Genomic DNA, 18685 nt, shown 5'->3' with positions numbered 1-18685 from the left:
GTTAGTTTTCGGTTCAATCTTCAGAAACCGAAAACTATTCTTCAACAAAAATCTGTTGTGTTCTTCAACCGAAAATCCAAAATTCCTTGAATCTTCAGAAACCGAAAACTCTTGATCCTTCTTAAACTGAAAACCCTTGAACATCCTTAAACCGAAAATCCTTGAACATTCATAAACCGAAAACCCTTGATCCTTCATAAACCGAAAACCCCTTATCATTCAGAAACCGAAAACCTTCTTTTTCTTCAGAAACCGAAAACCTTATTTTCTTTCAACCGAAATCTCTCAAACATCATCACACCGAAAATCTTGTTTTCGGTCAACACCACTCTACCGAAAACCTATATTCCTTGATCTTTTTGTTTGTTTTTCAAGTTAATTTTTATTAAAAATTTAAAAAAATCAAAAACAACAAAAATCAAAAACAAAAAAATGGAATCTCAAAGCATGTCAGCTCATCACGAATTAGATGCGATTATGGGAACCACTTCTCGAATTCCCCGATTGTTATCCGCGTAAGGATTTCCAAAATGGAAATATCTGATCGAAAAGTACATCAAAATGAAAGATTTCAAGATATGGCGAAGTATTCTAAGAGGTCCAATTCGCATCACAACCACATTGGAAGATGGCACCATAACTGACAAGCAGGTTGAAAATTACACGGACGATGATTTTGAGAGAGTCGAGGAGCAGGAAAAGGCTCTTACTACACTTACCATGGCATTATCTCCGGAAATTGCTCAAGGTTTCCGTGAGTATACATCATCAAAGGTCTTATGGGAAGCACTGATTGAAGTCTATGAAGGCAATGAAGACATGAAACAGAGTCGCCAAGACATGCTGCGACAAAAGTTCAATATGTTTAACCATGTCTTGGGAGAAACACTTGAGAATCAGTTGCAGAGATTTATCACACTTACCACAGAAATGAGCTCTGCCGGTGTTATGGTGACAAGATCAGAGGTAAACAAGAAGCTGCTGAACTCTCTACCAAAATCCTGGGACATGAATGTCTCAGTGATCAAAAGGACCAAAGATTTAAACAAGTTGAGTTTGGCAGAAACGATGGCAATCATTAAGGCTTGTGATCTCGATGATAAACAAAGGGAGATTAATCATGTTAATTCATACTCCACAGCAAATCTTGGGATCCAAACCACCAACAACACCGCTTTCTCAAGCTTTTCTACCCCTCAAGCTCCTCCAGCTTTCCCCACAACTGTCTTTTGCTGACCTAGACCAGATCCATCCAGAGGATGTGGAGGAGATGGACATCACCTGGAAAATAGCCATGGCTGTTTTTAGGGCAAAGCAGTTCTCCAAGAAAACTGGGAAAAATAACTGGAGCGTGAACTCTGAAAAAAAGGTGGGGTTCAACAAAGGGAAGTTGCGATGCTACAACTGCCATGAGCCTGGTCATTTTGCCCGGGAGTGTCCAAAGCCAGACCGAAGAGAGAATTCTGAGCGAACCATGGTGCCGGTGAACAATGTCAACAGAGGATCATCTTCAAGCAATCAGACTGCTAACTTGGCGATGGTGGCCCAATCCTTTGATTTGGAAGATCAAATTCAGGCTATGAATATTTCAGGACCTGAAAATGCGCATCTTGCTCAAATAAAGGATTGTGTGGAGGAAGAAGCAGAGAAAGACCCTGAAGAAGAGATGATGAATCTTCAGTTTGCGTTCATGGTGCAAACTACTCCTGAGCCAGCCAAACCCGAGGTCAGTGAATTTGGTTGCTCTCAATCTTGTATGAAAACTGTTAAATTCTTACGTGACCAAATTGAATTAATCAAGAGAGAGAACGAGGACCTTAAGTATGAGGGTTACACACTTAGGAAAAATCAAAAGCCTTTAAAAACACAATTAGAGAATAAAACAAAGGACTTTAAAAAACTGCAAGAGGATTACAGCAACAAATGAGAGAACTATGATCATCTCAAAAGAAAATTTGTTGTTGTGACCGCTGAACTTGACTCATTGAAAAATCGTCTTGAAAATGCTGAATTTATTTTTAACAAATTCGATGGGTCAAGTGAAGTAGTTGCAAAAATGATAGAGGGACAGATGCAGTGGAAGGACATTACATGTGGAAACCAGAAAAAAGTAGGATTAGGTTTTGAGAGTGTCCCTCCTCCTTTTAATCATAATTACACTGCTACTCCTCTATCTCAACAAGACATTGACATAGAACCTTTCATGGTTTATGGAAGGCCAGCTGTTGAACAAGCAACTGGGCCTAGTGATAAAATTTTGGATACTAACATTTCTACCTCAAGTGCATATATGTCAGTAGTTCAGGGGGAGCAAGAAGCTGAAAAGTCTGAGTCGAATAATTTTGTGTCTAAATTTGGTGTTGAATTTTGTGATGAATCTGTGTTAAACTCAAACACTAATGTTTTTGTTTCTGGTGGTGTGTTGTTTCAGACTGATAATTTTAAAAATTGTGTTGTTTCTGATAAAGATGTTATGTCTGATTCAAATGCTTCTACATCTTCTACGTTTGCTTCACAATCTTGTGCTTGTTCTTGCAAATGTGAAAATGCTAGAAATGTTAATAAACGCAAGAAATCTGACAAGAGCAGTACCATTTCCAATGATAATAAACAAATTTGTTTCAATTGTGGTACTGCTGGTCATATTGCCAGAAACTGTCTCAATCGAATGTTCGTGCATTACTTGTCACAAAGAGGAGAGAATGAGTTTAGAGGACGGTCTTTAATTAGAAAGTCCTCAAGAACTCACTCTCGAGATGATGACTGGAAAACAAATCAAAACAAGAAAATGGCAGGTTTTCAAAAGAACAAACAGGTTTTCAATAAATTCACAAATAGTTTGCCAAAATCGACCCAAGCTAAGCCAAAGTCGATTTCGTCAAAGAGTAGGTCTGGATCTTCAAACTCTTCGAGTAGAAAATCCACCGGCTCGAAGCAAACTCAAACGAAAAATGTTTCAAAACCTAATTTTCAATGGGTGCCAAAATTAAAATCTGATCAGTCATCATCATCCTCTGTACCTATTGAAAAAGAGAAATCAAAGGAAAAATCTGTGAAAGTTAAGGGTCAACCCAGGACTGTAATGACCTGGGTTCCCAAATCTAAATGATTCCGCTCATGGTGCAGGGACAGTTGCGGAGGAATGTCGTCAGACCCTGGTATGTCGACAGCGGCTGCTCCCGGCACATGACTGGAGATATCTCCCAACTGCGCGACATTCAGACATTTAATGGGGGATATGTCTCTTTTGCGGGCGGAGAAGGCGGAAAGATAACACAGAAAGGAACGGTGACGAATGGAGTGCTCAGTTTTGAGAATGTCGACTATGCTCCTGAGCTGAAGCACAGTCTGCTGAGTGTCTCTCAAATCTGCCACAAGGGTTACTCAACACACTTCACCGATAAAGAATATCTAATCTTAAAGCCAAGCATTGTCATTCCGGAGGAGTGGATTCTCGTCAAATCTAAGCGGGATGGGAATGCCTATATTATCGACATGAACAGCAATGTACCCGATGAAGTCACTTGTCTCTTTTCCAAAGTCTCAGAACAAAACGCAATGTTGTGGCATCATCGACTCGGCCACGCAAATGCAAAGAACCTGAACCGTCTTGCCAAGAACGAAATGGTCCGCGGTCTACCTGTCAGAGATTTTATTACTTTTGAAAAATGTGTTTCATGTGCTCAAGGCAAACATCATCGGAAACCACATCTGCCAAAGCAGGTCAACTCCATCAGTCAGGTGCTCCAATTGTTGCATATGGATTTGTTTGGTCCGGTCAACGTCCTCAGCATCAACCGAAATTCGTATTGTCTTGTTGTGATATATGATTTCTCTCATTTCACGTGGGTCTTCTTTCTGTCCAACAAAGCTGGGATCGCTGACCTCATCAAGAAGTTCATTTTAATGATCGAGAACCAAACCAACAACCGAGTCAAAGCGCTTCATACAGACAATGGAACAGAATTTAAGAATGTTGTTCTTGATCATTTCTGCGCTGAGAAGGGTATTGTGCGTCAATTCAGTTCTGTTCGGACACCACAACAAAATGGTGTTGCTGAGCGGAGGAATCGGATGCTACAGGACGCAGCAAGGACGATGCTATGTGATTCTAAACTTCCAGTTTTCTTTTGGGCGGAGGCGATCAACACGGCTTGCTACGTTCAAAATCGTGTCCTGATCAACAAAGCCCAGATGAAAACCCCGTATGAGATTCTCTATGGACACAAGCCATCTGTCAGCCATTTCCAAGTATTTGGCTGCCCTTGCACCCTTCTCCACTTGGAATCCAACCCAAAGTTTAATGCAAAAGCTGATGATTGCTACTTTGTCGGATACGCTGCTCGTACTGCTTACAGGGTATACAACAAGAAGACGAAATAAATCGTGGAATCTTTCGATGTTCGCTGGCTTGAAGAGAATTAGACGGACGCTAGGGTGGGTCCTGATTGGCTATTTGACTACACATCTCTATTCAAATCCTTTAGTGTGTCGTCTGATAACCAAGCTGGGTCTACCTCTGGCTCGAAGAATATCATTGAATACGAAGATGAAGAGGTTGTCTACAGACCACCATTGGTTTCTGCTACTGATCCTCCGGTGGAGTCTACTGTTCCAATCGCAACTCCTGAGTCATCAACGCAACAACCTACTCCAGATGCTGATGCTACTCCTCTTACTCCGGTCGAAAGAGAGTTCATGAACCAAGATACTTCCGCTATCACTCAAAATTTGATGGAACTTCTCTTTCCCGAACGAATCGATGATGAGTTTGTAGAAAATCCACCAAACGAAGCTGGTACATCTACCGTGGATTCTTCAGCACATGACGGAGCTATTAATATCCATAATCTTCCCGTTTCAATCAATGACATCAGTCACGCAATCTCCTCTCGCATACAGCGCGATCATCCGATAGAAAACGTCATTGGCCAGCTGGGCGACAAAGTTCAAACGAGAAGCCAGAGTGGAGACGTCAACACATGTCTCTATTCTTGCTTCATTTCTCAAATAGAGCCCAAGAACGTCGAAATGGCTTTGAATGAGCCCAGTTGGGTGGATGTCATGCATGACGAGCTCAATCAATTCGAAAAGCTCGGGGTTTGGAAGTTGGTGGAGCTGCCTAAAGGCAAGAAATCTCTCGACACCAGATGGGTGTTTCGGAACAAGCAAGACGATTTGGGTATCATTGTACGTAATAAGGCGAGATTGGTGGTTCGTAGGTTCAGACAAATAGAGGGTCTTGATTATACAAAGGTCTATGCTCCGGTGGCACGCTTGGAGGCTATTCGTATCTTCCTCGCCTATGCTTCCTACATGAAGTTCACCGTATATCAAATGGACGTCAAGACGGATTTCTTGTACGGCAAGGTGAAGGAGGAGATTTATGTTGACCAACCTCCTGGGTTTGTTAACTCAAAAATTCCTAACCATGTCTACAAGTTAGACAAGGCTTTGTATGGGCTGCATCAAGCTCCCAGAGCCTGGTATGCTACCCTCACATAGCACTTGTTCGACCATGGCTATTCCCGTAGCACTATCGATTAGACCCTATTCATCAAGCATGTCGGTCCAGATCAAATTATTGTCCAAATATATGTGGACGATATCATTTTCGGGTCGACGTGTCCACAACTATGCAAGGAGTTCAAGGACGTTATGAAAAAGCGGTTCGAGATGAGTTCTTTGGGGGAGATGACCACGTTTTTGGGGCTTCAGGTCAAACAATCTTCAGACAGAATCCTGATTCATCAAGCCAAATATGTGGATGATATGCTCGAGAAGTTCGGGTTCAGAGACGCCAAACCTGCCTTGACGCCCATGGCGGAAAGACCACTGCTGACTCCTGATCTTGAAGGCGAATCCGTAGATCAAACGTACTACAGATCGATGATCGGATCGCTGATGTATCTGACTGCAAGTCGCCCAGACATTATGTTTGCGGTCTGTCAATGCGCGCGCTACCAGGCTAATCCTAAACTGTCTCATCTTATTTCTGTTAAAAGGATTTTTCGGTACCTCAAAGGCAGCCCAAAACTGGGTCTTTGGTATCCGAAAAATTCCGAATTTGATCTTTATGCTTTTGCAGACAGCAATTACGGAGGTTGCGAGCTTGACAGTAAATCGACTTCAGGCGGATGTCAATTTCTAGGAGATAGGCTGGTGTCATGGCAGTGCAAGAAGCAGAATACTGTCTCGACCTCAACAGCAGAAGCATAATACGTAGCTGCGTCTGCCTGTTGTTCTCAAGTTATATGGATCCAACATCAGCTGTTGGATTACGGTTTGAACTTTCAAGAAACCCCTATATTCTGTGATAATGAGGCTGCGATCCAAATTGCTAAAAATCCGGTCCAGCACTCAAAAACCAAGCACATCGACATCAAAGTTCATTTTATCAGAGATTGTTATGAGCGCTCGCTCATTCGGCTAGAACAGGTTCCCACTGCTAATAATGTGGCGGACATGTTCACCAAGCCGTTTAACAAAGCTCGATTCGATGTGCTGGTTAACTTTTTGAAAATGATTCGCTTTGAGGATTAATTTTTGTTTAGGTTAGTTTAAATTTGCGTATTTTAATTTCATTCTCACCCATGCACAAATTTAGGGGGAGAAATAAACAAAAACCAAACAAAAATTAGAAAATTAAAAATCCAAAAACATTAGAAAATCAGAAAATCCAAAAACATTAGAAAAACAAAAAAAATTCAAAAATATTACTGAGAAGTGATGTGATGGGAAGTGATATCAGCTTGTGATAACAAACAATCTGAGTCTGTGTAAAGTACCAAAGCAGAATTGTCTAGGCTCTGTGTTCGATGCGCTGGTAGGCACGAAAAATTTAATGGACTCGACTAGGTGCAGATGAACTTAAGGAATCTAGAGACTTGATAAATTCTGACCTAGATAGTTCCACTTAGCCTGACAATACGACGCTTGGATAGGTTGAGCAGGGAGATATACATGAGAATCCACCAGTTACATTAAGGAACCCGTATCTAGAACTGTGGTTTAACTTTTCCTCGATGTATGGATTCTGTCCTTAATTCCGGTATTGACGGAGCGACTGGGAATTCCGATAAAGTAGGTCTGTAGGAAATTATTTTCTTTCTCTCCTACTGTTAGTCATATGTTGCCTCCTCTGTGTGATCGAAATATCCGACCTGGACTGCAGCATATGTAACTCTATTTCTCTGCATCTTCTATCTATGCAATTCTTCCTATCTGTTAGTCATATGATGTCTCCTTTGCGTGATTAACAATCCGACCTAGTACACAGCATATGCAACCTTCTACTTCTCAATCCCTCTGAAATTCTAGTCAGTCATATGTTTCACTCTCTGCGTGATTAAAAGATCCGACCTAAGTGTACATCATATGCATTCTAAATCTATCATTTCTATTAATAATTGTCTGCTCACCTAAAGTAAGGAGTATTTCGGAAGTTCTTGATTATTGGGGTATGTCAGGAAGCGGGAAACATGTTCTAGTACACTTAAAATTGAACAATTCTAGATTGTTTGTAGATCTCGCTGCTCAATTTAGGTGGACAACAATATCCTTGGTCGTCGTCAGATAAATGGTCCTTAGGTATTTTTATCTAGTAACTTAGGATCAATCTGTCCTGTCACTGATAAAATTTCTAAAAATTATCACAATTTTTCATGCTTAAGTGGATCACAATACCGACGATCGACCAGACCTATTCATGAAAGGAGAGGTACTGATAAATGGAAAATGATTGTCTAACAACTTTGATCCCATATCACAAAAAAAAAAATTTAATCAATTTAAAGATAGAAGATTAAAATTAGTTTGAATTAAAAATTTTGGTATTTTTATTTTATTTTATTCTCATTTTTTAGGATTGATAAATTTTAGAAAATGTTTTTTTTTATTTTATTATTTTTATTTTTATTTTTATTCTTTAAATTTTTAGGATTAGTAAAATTTAGAAAATTTTATTTTATTTTATTCTATTTTATTTTAATCCTCCAAGAGTTTTGTTTTTGAAATTGTTTTCAGTATTGGGCCTCATCATTTTCGGGTGCAACCCACTAGTTTTGAACCGGGTATATAAAGAAATGGGGACACCGATTTCGGTTCCCTTCTCATTTTCTCCTCTACAAACTGAAAACCTCTCAATCCTCTCTTAGTCTCCGCAATTTTTTTGTGTTATTTTGTTCAATCGACCTCACATAATCGAAGGTATGAAGATTCCGACCTCATCCATGTAATTTTTACCGAGAATCGACCATGAAATCGAAGCAAAATCGTGAAAACATGACTGTCGGAGCTTTTGGTCGAGCCGAGCCGTTTTCGGTTCACCGGCTAACCGGCTTTCGGTCAAGCCGAGCCGTTTTCGGTCAAATCGGCTTAGACGGCTTTCGTTCGAAGCCGTGTTCGGTCAAATCGGCTCACTTAAGCCATTTTCGATTCCCTAATTAGCTTTCGATCAACATGTGTTCGATCCTAGGGTTTTCGGTCTAACTGTCTTGACCGAGAACCAAATTTTTGACAAATTAAATTTATTTTAAATGGCCAAAATAAATGGAATTAATTGAGAAAATAATTTTTAATTTGTTATTATCAAATGTTTTCTCACCTGGCCAGTTTTGTGCAGGTAAAATGGCAAGTCTAAAAATTACAGACAGTCACAATGTGTCCATCCTTCTTGACGATACTCCAGTAGCACATATCGAGTTCAAATCGATGATGTACAGGCTAAGGGAATGCTGCATTTCAACCGCACTTACCTGGAACCCCATTGTTTATCTGAACCTGATCAACGAATTTTGGAGATCTGCAAGTGTCAAGAATGGAGACAATGGATCAGTGACAATTAAAGCTTCTGTCAGGGGATGCATAATTGTTATCTCTGAGCAATTCATCATAGATATGTTGAAGATTGATGACAAAGCTGCTTACCCGACTGACATCGATCTGAGACTTGTTGATGAGTATCTCGAGAAGATGGGATACGAAGGTGTCTTTCCACCAACCCTAAAGAAGTTGTTACCTCCTTACTGGAGGTTTCTAGCTCACGTGTTCGTGAACTGCATATTTGGACGAAAGGGTGGTTCAGACGAAATAGCCTCGAGAAATACTCAGGCAATAGTCGCATTGGCTGTAGGGATTGACTTCAATTTTTCTAAGTTCATCTTGGAGGAAATGGTTACAAATCTCAACAAGAAGTCAAAGGATCAATTCCTGCTTTATCCAAGATTTATACAGATCTTCATCAACAGCCTATTTCCCGATTTGGTCAAGACAGGAGAGATTCTTGATATGAAATCCTTCGGACCAAACATTATAAGCCTCATCAAGCAAAATCGAAAGGGAAAATCATGTTTCAGGGAAAGTATCCACTCGTGAAATTTGGAAAGTTTATGGAACTGGCCGACTCGTCAGAATCTCATGGGTCCCCGGAACAAGAGTCTACAGATCAAGCATCGTCAGATTATGCAAATGTAAATGATGATGTCATCACCGTTTCAGACCATGAGATTGAAGATGTTGCTCCGTCCACCATTGTTGTTGAAGATCATGATCTTGAGAATGTGACAGTTCAAAGTGATTCCAGTGAAGGAGGAGAAAATGATGATTATGAGGATCTTGACCTATCTGGTTACGACGGAGATGATGTAGCGGTGAATTATGGTGTGAATGAGAATCTTTTGTCAAACGAAGACCTTGATGACTTCTTTGACTGCATCCATGATGGTGCTAATCAAACACCGGAGATAAGGGAGAAAGCTGATGCTCAAGAGACTGTGCCTCCGGTTACGGTTCAAGTGGCTGATTCTTCAACTCAAATGGACACATCATCAGGGATTCCTCCCCTTGATAATGCGGTTCCTACATCCGAGCCAGTTACAAGTGATTCCCAGACAATCCTGACCTCCCAACCCCCGATAAAGAGACGGAGAATTGATCCAAGGGTGGGAGTAATTTTTCCTGATCAAACTCAAACCACAGAGACTCCTCCATCTACAACATTTGCTCCTTCCTCATCTGTGCCCATTCAAGAGAGTCCCAGCTCTATCCATGAAGCTGGTGGTTCGTCTGCTGGCCAGGGATCATCTCCTCCTAGGCCTTTTCATGATGCTGCCTCAGAGAGGCTAGCCATGCATATGGCTCAGAATTTAAGTCCAATACACTCCTCTCGTGGAAAAGGAATATCCTTAGAGGAAGGTTTTTCTGGAGATGATGATTCCTCGGTACCTGAGCTGAGAAAAGAGATTGGTGTGCTGAACCAGAAACTCATTGAGAGACCTCTTGATCAGTCAGCACGAGTCTCGTATTGCTGATCTTGAGGCCACCAATGCTCACCTCATTGTTCGTATTGACGATCTTGAAGCAGATAAGTCACTGAAGACTAAGAAACTTACAGATCTAGAAACTCACCTTGGTGCTCTTTCAGCATGCTACTTTGACATGAAACAAAAACTGACAGAGGAACTTGGTGACAAATTCAAGTCCTCAGTGGAAATCCTTCGAGTTGACCCTCCATCTGGAACCCATCCTGGTGACTCTTCCTCATCCAAGAAAACTAAGATCTATGATAAATTTCCCACAGAACCTGTCCAAGCTCCTCATATAATATCCATCCAGAAAGCAAAGCCGAATGAATCCTCCAAGAAACCGCAAATCATGTTCAAGAGAAGTTCAGATGACAACGCGCTTCTAGGTCAACCAAAAATCACTCGTACTGATCTTGAAAAGAAGAAATTTGTTCATTGTTATGGTGACCAATCTGGAATCAGATCATGGGGATTAAACTTTTCATTGTTAGAAAAAACAAGTCTCTAGATTCCTTAACTTCATCTGTACCTAGTCAAGTCCATTAAACTTTTCGTGCCTACCAGCGCATCGAAGACAGAGCCTAGACAATTCAGCTTTGGTACCTTACACAGATTCAGATTGCCTGTTATCACTTGTTGATATCACTTCCCAATAATACCTACTAACGAAAAAATATAAGAAAATAAAAGATTAACTTCAAAATGAATCAGTGTAAAATAAACTCAGGAGTATCGAGAAGAAAACTCAAACCATAATTCACCGATTGAATTTGCACCCAGAAGGTCTGAGAACAGCATGCATAATCTCATAACAGATCCGAAAATTCTTCATGTCATTAAGCACTAACCCCATGTGTGATCCCTTCCTTTCTTCCTTTCCCACAAAGGACACATACTCTCAAACAAAGTTCTGAATGTTGTACAGTTGAGAGATGCCTCCTATCAAGTGCCTGGAACAACCACTATCAACAAACCGAAGTCTGATGATATGCCTCCATAGCTGTTCCGACACCGAGCGGGATCAGTTGGTCTTTGGAACCCAGTCCATTTTGAAACTGGGTTGACCTTTGTCATCTTTGCAAGGAACTCTCTCCCACGACATATCTTGCATATCACAAATAGAAGATGACGAAATATTAGAATCGTTAGATAATTTGGGAGATTGAACCTTTGGTACCCATTTATAGTTGGGTTTAATCCATTTCTTTTTCGGTCCGATGGGTGCCCCGACACTTGTTTTTGAACTGGAAGTCGACCGTTGAAATGACTTAGACCTAGCCGGTCTTGGTTTCGCTGGAGCATCTCTTGGATTTGGCTTCTTGGCCGGCATTCCCTTCTTGCCTTTGGGATTCGGATTCTTGGCTTTGTGGTTTTGATTCTTGGCCTTCTGCGCGTTCCAGTCACCATTGTCTGAACGTGACCTTGAGGGGTTTCTTTTGGAGTATCTCCCTCTTGGCGCGTTTTGCAATCCTTGTGCGTAGTAGGGAACGTATGTGCGATTTGGACAGTTTCGGGCAATGTGACCAGGTGTTCCACAGTGAAAACAAGTCTTTTTCTTCACTGGGAAATTATTTTTTCCTGCCCCTGGTGGCGTGTCCATGCCTTGTCTCAGGTTGTTCCCACATGCACACTTGCAACAAGCCGTCGGTTTCGCTTGTTTTGGTGGCCTGTATTTCTCAACAGCAGTTTTGTTAGGAGTAACTGAGTTAGAAGCAACAGATTCAGAGTTCAAGGAGTCATTGGATTGTTCAATAGTTTTCTCCTTGTTCTCATCCTCTACTACTTTACCTGCACAAGAAGTATAATCATTAGAAACGTTCACCTCAACCTTTTCTGGCACAACCGCAGCAGGTTTCCCATATTGAAGATGTGTCTCCCTATCAATTTCTTCCTGTGTCATAGGGATGGATATATAGTTATGATTGAAAGGGGGAGGAACACTATCATACCCTAGACCCTTGTTTTGATTATCTTTGAATTTTAATTGGTTTTCAAATAAGGACTCGACTGTCTTACTTGACGCAGTATAATTTTTGAAACTAACATCTGTTTTTCCACACTTAATTTTCAAAGCGTCAAGTTCTTCAGTTACAGCAGCAAGTTGTTTCTTAATGTAATCGTAATTTTCACACTTGTTGTTGTAATCTTCTTGGAGCTTTCGGAAATCCTTGATTTTGGCTTCTAATTGTGCTTTTAATGGTTTCTGACCTTTCCTAAGAGTATATCCTTCATATTTAAGGTCCTCATTTTCTCTTTTTAGCAAATCAATTTGATCTCGGAGAAATTTAATAGTAGTTTCACAAGATGGAGTACATGAAACTTCATTTACCGGAATTGATGCGGAACTCATTTTATTTTATCTTATTTTTTTTAATTTTAATTTTTTTTAATTGCCCTTTGACTTAAAAACAAAACGAGAAAATCAACCTTAAAATTCAAATTTAAAAAATCAAACTTAAAAGTCAAACTTTGAAAAGTCAAACCGAAAGCTAAATTTGAAAATTTAAAAGTTAAACGAAAAAGTCAAAGTTTAAAGTCAAAGGTCAAACTTGAAAGTCAAAAACAAAATTTTAAGGTCAAAAGTTAAAAATAAAGTCAAAAATTAAAAACTAAAATTTTTGGGTGAAAATGAAGTTTAAAAATAAAAGAAATTGATTTTTGGGGTTAAAAGTGTCAAAATTCGAAAGTTGGAACCGAGAAGGAGGTGTTTTGAATTAAATTTCGAGGGATTGTCACAAAGGATCGGCTAGCCGAGTTGGGTAAGGCTTGGGGTTGATGAACTAGAGGTCCCGGGTTCGATCCCCACACCCTCCAATTCTGCTTTCCCTTTTTTTATATGAAGCTGACGCGAGGACGAAGGTGCGAAGCCGGAAACGTTGTTGAGCCGAGAGCGAAGCTGCTGAGCCGTGAACCCGAGGCGAGACCGAAAACGTGTGTCAACCGAACACGTGCACCGCAAACCCACTAGACCGAACACGTGCGAACCTCGGACCGAAATCTTGAACCGAAAACGTCGGACCGAACACGTGACCGAGAACCTCGGAAATCGCTGGTTACGACGAAAAACAACATTTTTTGCTCCTTTTTGCTCCAAAACTCGATCAAAAACTCGTTTTTATGAAAAACGCGAAGAAACCCCCTCCCCCCCCCCCCCCGCCTTATTTTGCCAAGATCTATCCAAAAACGCAAAAATCTCTTTAAAATAAGATCAAATAAGCTCCAGATCTGAAAAAATTGATTGATACAACCAAGCTCTGATACCACTTGAAAGTCCCCAAATCTGCTTGTGTATCAATCAGATCTGTTTGATGGTGCGGAATCCCAATCAAACGGATGATTTCAGATCTAATAGAATAGAAGGAGAAGAAGAAGAAGATGAATCTATGATGTATTCAATGAAATGATTGATGCTCCATACACATAGTTCACACACACTCTCTTCTCTCTCTATATTAATTCAATTTTGTCACGTAAGAATTTAACAGTTTTCATACAAGATTGAGAGCAACCAAATTCACTGACCTCGGGTTTGGCTGGCTCAGGAGTAGTTTGCACCATGAACGCAAACTGAAGATTCATCATCTCTTCTTCAGGGTCATTCTCTGCTTCTTCCTCCACACAATCCTTGATTTGAGCAAGATGCGCATTTTCAGGTCCTGAAATATTCAGAGCCTGGATTTGATCTTCCCAATCAAAGGATTGGGCCACCATCGCCAAGTTAGCAGTCTGATTGCTTGAAGATGATCCTCTGTTGACATTGTTCACCGGCACCATGGTTCGCTCAGAATTCTCTCTTCGGTCTGGCTTTGGACACTCCCGGGCAAAATGACCAGGCTCATGGCAGTTGTAACATCGCAGCTTCCCTTTGTTGAACCCCACCATTTTGTCAGAGTTCACGCTCCAGTTGTTTTTCCCAGTTTTCTTGGAGAACTGCTTTGCCCTAAAAACAGCCATGGCCATTTGCCAGGTGATGTCCATCTCCTCCACATCCTCTGGATGGATCTGGTCTAGGTCAGCAAAAGACAGTTGTGGGGAAAGCTCTCCGGCCACAAAAGCGTTGTAGCAATTTACCAAACCAGTGGCGAGGGCCAGATTTTCTTCCTTCTCTTTTAAAGATGAAGCTTGAGAACTGATTCCATGAGATTGAATGGGTGCAGCTGTGGATGAACCAACACTAGAACCAACTTGTTGAGCTAAAGTTTGAGGTTGAGGAACTTGAATGTGTTGCATTTGAGGGATCACATATGAGGTAGGCTGATGATTCACATAGGGTTGAACTTGTGGAACATGAGAAACTGGAGGAGCTTGAGGGGTAGAAAAGCTTGAGAAACTAGTGTTGTTGGTGGTTTAGATCCCAAGATTTGTTGTGGAGTATGAATTAACATGATTAATCTCCCTTTGCTTATCATCGAGATCACAAGCCTTAATGATTGCCATCGTTTCTGCCAAACTCAAGCTGTTTAAATCTTTGGTCTTTTTTATCACTGAGACATTCATGTCCCAGGATTTTGGTAGAGAGTTCAGCAGCTTCTTGTTTATCTCTGATCTTGTCACCATAACACCGGCAGAGCTCATTTCTGTGGTAAGTGTGATAAATCTCTGCAACTGATTCTCAAGTGTTTCTCCCAAGACATGGTTAAACATATTGAACTTTTGTCGCAGCATGTCTTGGCGACTCTGTTTCATGTCTTCATTGCCTTCATAGACTTCAATCAGTGCTTCCCATAACGCCTTTGCTGATGTATACTCACGGAAACCTTGAGCAATTTCCGGAGATAATGCCATGGTAAGTGTAGAAAGAGCCTTTTCCTGCTCCTCGACTATCTCAAAATCATCGTCCGTGTAATTTTCAACCTGCTTGTCAGTTATGGTGCTATCTTCCAATGTGGTTGTGATGCGAATTGGACCTCTTAGAATATTTCGCCATATCTTGAAATCTTTCATTTTGATGGAATTTTCGATCCGATATTTCCGTTATGGAAATCCTTCCGCGGATAACAGTCGGGGAATTCGAGAAGTGGTTCCCATAATCGCATCTAATTCGTGATGAGCTGACATGCTTTGAGATTCCATTTTTTTGTTTTTGATTTTTGTTGTTTTTGATTTTTTTAAATTTTTAATAAAAATTAACTTGAAAAACAAACAAAAAGATCAAGGAAAATAGGTTTTCGGTAGAGTGGTGTTGACCGAAAACAAGATTTTCGGTGTGATGATGTTTGAGAGATTTCGGTTGAAAGAAAATAAGGTTTTCGGTTTCTGAATGATAAGGGGTTTCCGGTTTATGAAGGATCAAGGGTTTTCGGTTTATGAATGTTCAAGGATTTTCGGTTTAAGGATGTTCAAGGATTTTCAGTTTAAGAAGGATCAAGAGTTTTCGGTTTCTGAAGATTCAAGGAATTTTGGATTTTCGGTTGAAGAACACAACAGATTTTCGTTGAAGAACAGTTTTCGGTTTCTGAAGATTGAACCGAAAACTAACAGTTTTCAATGAAAAACTTAGATTTTCGATCCTAAATTGATTTCCACACACTGAAACCTCAAACACAGCCTCCAAACAAACTAGATCGGACAGAAAAACGGTTGAAGATAAGTTTTCGGTTTATGAAGATCCAACCGAAAACAATGAGAATTCAACCGAAAAGCTGAATTTCAAGCTGATTTCAATCCCACACGTTGCAGATTCTGATTTGATCTTCAAAACTCGAGCAAATAGTAAGCTCCTAGATACCGAGAACGTGAAAAACAAAGCTGTGAAAACCGAGAACTGAATAACAACCTTGATTGACACCGATTTAGCTCTGATACCAATTGTAAGGTCCTTGATGGAAGGATCTTCACCAATGATCAATCAAGAAAATGAAAATAAAGAAGAAAATGAGTAGAAGATGGAATGAACTTGAGCTTGCATACGATTAACACATGAAACCGTCTGATACAACTCAATGGACCGAAAACCACACATTAAACAACTGTAGATCAACAACTGACAAATGACACCTGACAACCTATATATACTAATGTGGACCGGAAACAGGTTTCGGTCAGGCTGACCGAAAGCCTGTTTTCGGTCACTTCCCAACCGAAATCTTGCCTAGACCGAAAACGTCAAACACACACAATAGACTCCAAAATACATTGACAAATGCCCTAACTTATCTATACATTTGATGCCTAGCCCAAACCATATAATTAGACCTTTCAGAGACTGTGGCGCAGATCGCCGCCAAGTTTTGGGAACGAGCATTGTTGATCCCACAGTATGTTAGAGATGAGGACATGAGGCGGAGGAGGTATCGTTCTATGATAAGGGATGATATCCGAGAGTTTTTGAGCTTTACAGGGTGTAAAACCCTGAATGAGATGGTGGAGAAGGCCCGTGAGCGGGAGATGGAGTTGGAGTTCCGCACCAAGCAGAAACCCGAGCAGGCACAGACAGCAGTAGGTTAGGGTAAAAAGCCTAAGACCTCGGATTCTTCCAGTAGGGGCCAACAAGGTCATGGCCGATGTGCCAAGTGTGGGAGATATAATGGTGGTGCTTGTTGGGGGACGGGCCCGGTATGTTATACATATGGTCAGCCTGGCTATGTAAGTAGGGATTGCCCCAAGAAGAACCTAATTTGTTTCCACTGCAACCAGACTGGCCATAAAAAGGCCAATTGTCCGAGGTTTCATGGAGGAGGAGGAGCGGTGGCGGCGCCTGCGCCCGCCACGATGAGGATCACTGATGGCCGCCCTGCCAAGGTGGATGCTCTAGCGGTGAAGAGCCGTGCATTTCAGTTTACCATCGAGGAGGCTCAGGCAACGCCAAACATTGTGGTTGGTACGTATTTTGTCTTCCTGCTCTATATTGATTGCATTTCTTATGTGTAAATTTTTGCTCATGTATAGGGACCTTTTTGGTCAACGGTATGTCGGCTCACGTTCTATTTAACTTGGGTGCTTCCCGATCATTTGTATCTCTTACGCTTAGCAAGAAGTTCCAGGATGTGCCGGGAACTTTGGATTCCCCGCTTGAGGTTGAGATTGCGGATGACCGCACCGTGAGTGCTGCGAGAGTGTATCGGGACTGTGTCCTGAATGTGCTTGGGGAGAGGTTTTGTATTTATCTAGTCCCGATATTATTGCGAGGGATGAAGGTGATCGTTGGGATGGACTGGTTGGGGGCCAATGGGGCCATGATAGATTGCGAGCGCCAACTGGTGAGGGTGCGAACCCCAAGTTAGGGAGAACTGGTTATTCATCGAGAGAGTGCCTCGCTAGGGACAATCCTCTGTTTAGTTGCGAGGGCTAGGAGACTTCATCACCAGGGTTGTTCGGGATTTTTGGCATATATCTCGGATATGAGGTTTGAGACCTCGAATGATTTGGGCAGTGTACTGGTTTTACAGGAGTTCAGGTGCTGCTCCGATAGCAAAGGCACCGAGGAGTTACATGGAGTGCCTCCGGAGAGGCAAGTAGAGTTTCACATTGACTTGGTGTCGGGTGCCGCTCCGATAGCAAGGGCACCGTACCGGCTAGCTCCGCCCGAGATACAGGAGCTATCTACACAGCTTCAGGAGCTACTAGACCTAGGGTTTATTCGTTCGAGTAGTTCCCCGTGGGGAGCACCGATCCTATTTGTGAAAAAGAAGGACGGATTACACAGGATGTGTATTTATTATCAAGAGCTGAACAAGCTAACGGTGAAAAACCGTTATCCGCTCCCTACGATCGGTGTTTTTTTCGATCAGCTGCAGGGTGCATCTTGGTTTTCAAAGATTGATGTTCGGTCAGGGTACCATCAGATGAGGATTAGGGAAGAGGATATACCGAAGACAACTATCAGGACTCAGTACGGGCACTACGAGTTTGTGGTGATGCCATTCGGGCTTACCAATGCCCCAGCAACGTTCATGGATCTCATGAACAGGGTTTGTAGGCCGATGTTGGATCGGTCGGTGATCGTGTTTATCGATGATATTTTGGTCTATTCTATGATCAAGGAGGAACACAAACAACATCTAAAGGAGGTTATCAAAGCGTGATTTCTGGTTGAGAGAGGTGCAGTTTTTGGGACACATCATCAACGAAGAGGGTATTTTGGTTGATCCATCCAAGATTGAGGCGGTGATGCGGTGGGAAGTACCGAAGAATGCAGCTGAGATTTGTAGCGTCTTGGGTTTAGTGGGGTACTATCGGAGATTCATACAGGATTTCTCCAAGATCGATGTACCTTTGACCCGTTTGACCAAGAAGAATGTGACTTTTTAGTGGGGCCCGGACCAGCAGTTGGCTGCGAGATCTTGAGACAGAGGTTATGTGCGGCCCCGATTTTAGCACTACTCGATGGGTAGGATGATTTGGTGGTGTATTGTGATGCGTCTATCACGGGGTTAGGCGAT

This window comes from Lactuca virosa, chromosome 6 (assembly GCF_052849685.1).
Source record: "Lactuca virosa cultivar CGN04683 chromosome 6, Lactuca_virosa_CGN04683_v6, whole genome shotgun sequence".
NCBI lineage: Eukaryota > Viridiplantae > Streptophyta > Magnoliopsida > Asterales > Asteraceae > Lactuca > Lactuca virosa.
This window is presented reverse-complemented; position numbering follows the sequence as displayed.